We start from the raw sequence: 6,129 nt of genomic DNA, 5'->3' as shown, positions 1-6,129 counted from the left end.
GTTACAGCCATAAACGAAGCACCGCTCCCCGCGAACATCAAGGCACTACGCGGATACCTCGGTATGATTAACGTTTACCGACGTTTCATACCGGGGGCAGCTAAAATTTTGCAACCCCTCAACGATTTGTTGCAAGGGGCGAAAAAGGGCAACATGCCCATTATTTAGTCGGAGGAAGCCAAAACGAGCTTTAGCGAGTCAAAACGCGCCCTAGCTAACGCTACGATGTTAGCGCATCGTATACCTGGCGCGCCCATCAGCCTCGCAGTAGACGCGTCCGACTTTGCAATAGGGGCGGTGTTGCAGTAACGCGCGAATGACACTCGGCAACCATTGGGTTTCTTAACTAAAGCCTCAAATTTCGCGCAGCGAAAATATAGCGCGTACGATCGCGAATTACTTGCTATGTATACCGCGGGCAAGCGATTTAGACACGCCGTAGATGGGAGGAATTTCATTATTTTCATAGATCACAAACCCCACACCTATGCGTTCAGTCAAAATCCCGACAAGTGATCGCCGAGACAATTCCGTCAACTAGATTATATCGGGCAGTTCACGACCGATATAAGGGATATAAAAAGGCTGAATAACAATGCAGCCGACGCCCTATCTCGCATCGAAGCCATAGGAAAATCCGTGGATCACAAAATTCTCGCCGCCGCGCAAGAAAACGACAAGGAGCTCCGCGACATCATCAACTCCGATATATCCGCGTTGCAGGTTAAGAAAATTCGTTTTCCGGATTACGACGCGGAAATATACTGCGACGTATCAGGCGACATCGTACGACCGTAACCGAAACCCTTGCGGCGCGACGTATTCAATTCGCTCCACGGACTTTCCCATCTAGGGATACGCGCGACCCAAAAATTCGTAAAATCGCGTATAGTTTGGCCGGCGGTAAACAAAAATTAAATAAAAGCCAAACATGGACACGGCAATGCATCCCGTTGTCAACAATGTAAAATAGCGAGACACGTATCAACGCCGACCGGAACATTCGGAGAGCTCGCAGGACGATTCGAGCATATACATTAAGACATCATCGTCATGCAATATTCACAAGGCTACCGATATTGTCTAACATGTATCGAACGTTTTTCACGTTGGCCCGAAGCGATTCCAATACCAGATATGGAAGCGACGACCGTTGCCTCGGCTCTTCTTTCCACATGGATAGCGCGTTTTGGCGTCCCAGCAAAAATAACAACCGATCAAGGACGCCAATTCGAATCCAGTCTTTTCAACGAACTATGCCGGATGCTCGGCATTAAGCATTTGCGTACCACAGCCTACCACCTCGCGTCCAACGGGATGGTAGAGCGCTTTCACAGGCAGCTTAAGGCCGCAATCAAATGCCACAATTCGAGCAACTGGGTTGAAAGCCTTCCCATAGTTCTTTTAGGCATTAGAACCGCTATCAAGGAGGACCTGAGCGCAACGGCAGTCGAAATGATTTATGGTACGGACATACGATTGCCAGCAGAATTCTTTGTACCAGCAAAACAACCGGCCAACGCGGAATTCGCAAACTGTCTGCGAGAGCGAATGAGCGATATTAGACCTCTGCCGACTTCACGACACGGCGAAAAGAAAACGTTCATGTTCCGCGATTTAGAAACGTCGCCGTGCGTTTTCGTACGCCACGATGCAATCGGAGGTCCACTGCAACCACCATACGATGGCCCCTATCAGGTTACACAGCGTGGATGAAAACCATTACCATACGGATGAAGGACAAAAGCGTGAAAGTCTCCGTAGATCGTATAAAACCCGCCTTCATCGTGTCGGAAGATATTGAGCATCTGGAAAGGAGCGCAGAAACCTACGACGTATTTTTACCTGGGAAAATCTTCCGACCGCAAAGCAGCGAGCAAGCGCAACAAAGCGACGGAGACGCAAGAACCAATTATACCACGCGTTCGGGCAGGAGAGTTCGTTCTCCTCCTCAAACGGGTTTGAATTAAGCGGTTAGCAGGGGCACCGCGCTAACATACATAAACAAACATAAAAAGAAGTAACGTTAACACTGGCAAGCGGGTACTGTAGCGGCACTCGTAGGTAAAATTCATAACGGTTTCGGTCTAGTGAGCCCGCTACACAAAAAATCGTGTTTACTGAAAGATGAGTTTATTATAGATCCGACAACCTTAGGCGGTTACCGAAGGTTAATCAAAATCCGTAGATTTTGTCGTGATCATATGCCCTCGAGTCAACTACCCGAAAATTCAACATTTGTAAACAAGGTCGAGAGTTCAGCGTCAGTTGCGAATTTTCGAGAACACCTTCAAAATTCAAATCCCAACGCCTTTTGTCAACTCCAACGCATATGAATATAGCGAGCAGGGTAGCGAGGCATTCTTTTTTATCGAGTGACACGAGCAGTAGCAGCTAAGTCGATACTTCTTTGCGCCCATCTATTCGTAATCACGAATCAAGACAACAATGTATTATACGACTAGTGTACACGTAGGGTATATTTTAATAAGCTACATAGTTAAATATACTCTTGTGCCTTTAAACCTAAATCGCTACCATACACCTCAAATCAAATTCGCACTGGTGAATATCTGCTCTATTGCATAACTACAACGTCTCATCCAAATGAAGATTCGTTTCACGCATCTAACACTAATAATAATGTGAACCCGATCTATAGGATGATACATGCACATGCGATCGATTCTGACTGTCCAGGACTCTCACCGGAGCCGGAACTCGCAGTGCACCGTGACGAACGGCACATATATAAGAATTCATTCTCAGCCAGACCGTCAGTCGTGCTCGCGCCACAATAGAAGCAACATGGAGTTTCTTTAGATCTGTGCTACGCGTCGTTGGTTTGTTCGTGCCAAGTAAGGTAGATATCATTTCCGAACTACCACTGGAGGTTTTGCACTTGATACATCGAAAATTGGATCCCTCGTCCCTGCAGAGCGCCGCGCTTGTCTCGCGCAAATGGTTCAACGTTTGTGGATCCGACAAGTGACTACGGCGGAAAGCGAGACGTCACATGAGACATACGAGAAAGCGGGTCAAGATGCAATTTCTCGGGCCTGCAGCCGCTAAAGCTACCAACCAAGAATCAAGAAGTAGAGGACGTGGTGAGGGCAACCTAAGGCACGAAATAAGTTTATCCGCTGCTCGTACGGCGGTCGTCGTTGGAAGGTTACGCGGTCCTCCGAAAATTTCGATGCGAGATCGCTCCATCGATGTTAGACCAATAAAATGTATTAGACTCTAACTCGTGTAAGTCCCTTAATTTGACTGCTTGCTCTTGCGAGAACTTGAAACGGTCTTGTCCGGATTCAGAACTGTAGCGTGAAGCTTGAAATAGAATGATTTTACTGAGACGGCAATGTGTTTCAGTCGCGCTAATACTATCGGTATCGTAACAGGCTCATTATTGAATATTAAATAAAACGTATCACCGCTGCGATTGGAGATTTGCCGTCAATTAGGTGCGAGATATACTCCTCATTGCCTGCCAAATACAGCTCACATCAGCTGGCTCGTGCTATTATATCATCTCTGGTCCACGACATATCAAGCGTAATTGCAGTTTTACAAATTAAGGTTAACATATTCAAATGAATGTATCTCCGTTTCTATTGCACATATCGCGACAAAGCGATGCCCGTTACATTTCACATCCGATGTCATGTGCACCGCACATCTGCTGGTTTGTAACATGTCAACTCCGGTCTCTGTCAAACCTAGCGAAATTGCTGCTTTGCATATTCATGATTAATTATTCAAAACACCGTATCGCCGATTGCATTGCAGATATGCCGACAATTCGATGCGCGATATACGCCACTTTTGCTGCCGAACACAATGCATATTATCTGGTTTGAGTTATGTAACGTGTGGACGCAGCCAACCTCAGCGCATTTGCAGTTTTGCATATTGAGGCTTAAATATTCAAGTCAACATATTGTAGTATCGCGAGGAAAAATCCTCATTAGAAATCGATCAAAACAATGTCGTGTGTACTTCGGTTGTTAGTTTACATCGGTAAGAAAGCCTATGTGACTAAAGTCACCTTGTACTTGCGGAGCGTTAACAGAATGTGGTTAGAGAGTTGGAAAAACTAACGCTAATGGTAGGGGACGATTTAACTTTAAAGTTTGGCTGATCGAGAAGCGTTGAGCGGTTGATCGAGAAATAAGAGTGAGTCGAGAGGTCAGAGTTAATCAAGGAGTCGAAGAGTAGAGTTGTTAGCGCTGTCGAGTTGCGAGAGTTGTTAGCGTTGTTGAGAGTGGAGTTGTTAGCGTTGTCGAGTTGTGAGAGGTGTTGGCGTTGCTGAGAGTGGTGTTGATACGGCTTTCCATTTTCAGGATTAAATATTCAAATCAAGCTATTTCGGATTCCGTTGCAGATATGTCCACAATTCGAGTTAGTATCGTACTGCCAAATGTATTACTCATCAGCCGGTTTGCGCTATGTCGATTCTGACCATTGTTAAATCCAGCGTAATTGCAATTTTGGATACTCATGCACGAATAATCAAATCAACGTATCTCCGTCATTGTGGCAAATATGTCGAGAATTCGATGTGACTTGTACCCCACATTTCTTGCCAAATGCAGCGCACACCAGCCTGTTTCCGTTATGTCCTCTCTGGTTTCAGTCAAATCCGGCATGATTGTAGTTACGCATATTCATACTTAAATGTTCAAATAAACCTATACAGCGCATATCTGCCAGTTTGCGCAATGTCAATTCTAGACCGTGTCAAATCCAGCGTATTTGCAGTTTTGCATACTCAATCTAAAATATTGAAATCCACGTATCTCCGCCTCAAGAGCTCAAATGACGACCATTCGATGCGCATAATACTGCACATATGCTGCCAAATCAGCCGGTTTGTGCAAATTTACATATTGAGGCTTAAATATTCAAATGAAGGTATCTTCGTTCCTATTACAGATATGTCGACAATACTATGCAAGTTGTATTCCACATTTACTACTAAATACAGCGCGCATCATCCGGGATGCGACCTTTCAACTGCTGCACTGGTATTGGATATACGTCGAAAATACTATGCGCGGTAGCTCCACATTTGCTGCCAAATAGAGCGCACCTAAGTGGGCTGGCGCTAAGTTAACTCTGGACCGTGTGAAATCCAGCGAAATTGCAGTTCTGCATATTCAGGCTTAAATATTCAAATCTACGTGTCTCTGTTTCTAATGCAGATATGACGATGAATTTATGTGTATTATATTCCACATTGGCTCCCAAATTAAGCACACATCGGAGGGTTTGTGCTATGTCATCTCTGGTCTCCGACAAATCCAACGTAGTTTCAGCTTTGCATATTCAGGCTGAAATATTCTAATCAACGTATCTCCGCTTCTGTTGCAGATATGCCGACAACGTAAAGCGTGTTATACGCCAAAATTGTTGCCAAATACAACACACATCAGCCGCTTTTGGCTATGTCGATTCTGGACCCTGTGAAGTGCAGCGTAATTGTAGTTTTGCATACTCAGGAATAAACGTTCAGATCAATGTGTCTCCGCCTCTATAACATATGTGCCGACATCCACTCCATATTTGCTGCCAAATACAGCGCACATTAGTGGGCTGGCGCTATGTCAACTCTGGCCCGTGTCAAACCCGCGTAATTGCAGTTTTGCAAATTCGTGCATAAATAATCAAATCAACGTATCTACGATTCTGTTACAGATATGCCGACAATTCGACTCAGGTTATACTTCACATTTGCCGCCAGTACAGTGCACATCATTCGATTTAAACTATGTCATCTCCGATCACCGACAAATCCAGCGTAATTGCAGTTTTTCATATACATTATTATATATTCAAATCCACGCATCTCCGCTACTGTTGGAAATGTGTCGCCAATACTTGCATTCCACATTTGTTGCAAATTAAACCAATATCATCCAATTAGCGCTATGTCCACTCTGGTCCGGTCAAACCCAACGCAACTGCAGTTTTGCATTATCACACCTAAATAATCAAATCAACGAATCTCCGTTTCGATTGCAGATATGTGGAAAATTCGATGCGCTTTATACTCCGTAGTTGCTATTAAATACAGCTCGCATCATCTGGTTTGCGCTATGTCAAATCCAGACCCCGTGAAATCAAGCG

Source organism: Bombus affinis, unplaced genomic scaffold (assembly GCF_024516045.1).
Source record: "Bombus affinis isolate iyBomAffi1 unplaced genomic scaffold, iyBomAffi1.2 ctg00000074.1, whole genome shotgun sequence".
Taxonomy (NCBI): domain Eukaryota; kingdom Metazoa; phylum Arthropoda; class Insecta; order Hymenoptera; family Apidae; genus Bombus; species Bombus affinis.
This window is presented reverse-complemented; position numbering follows the sequence as displayed.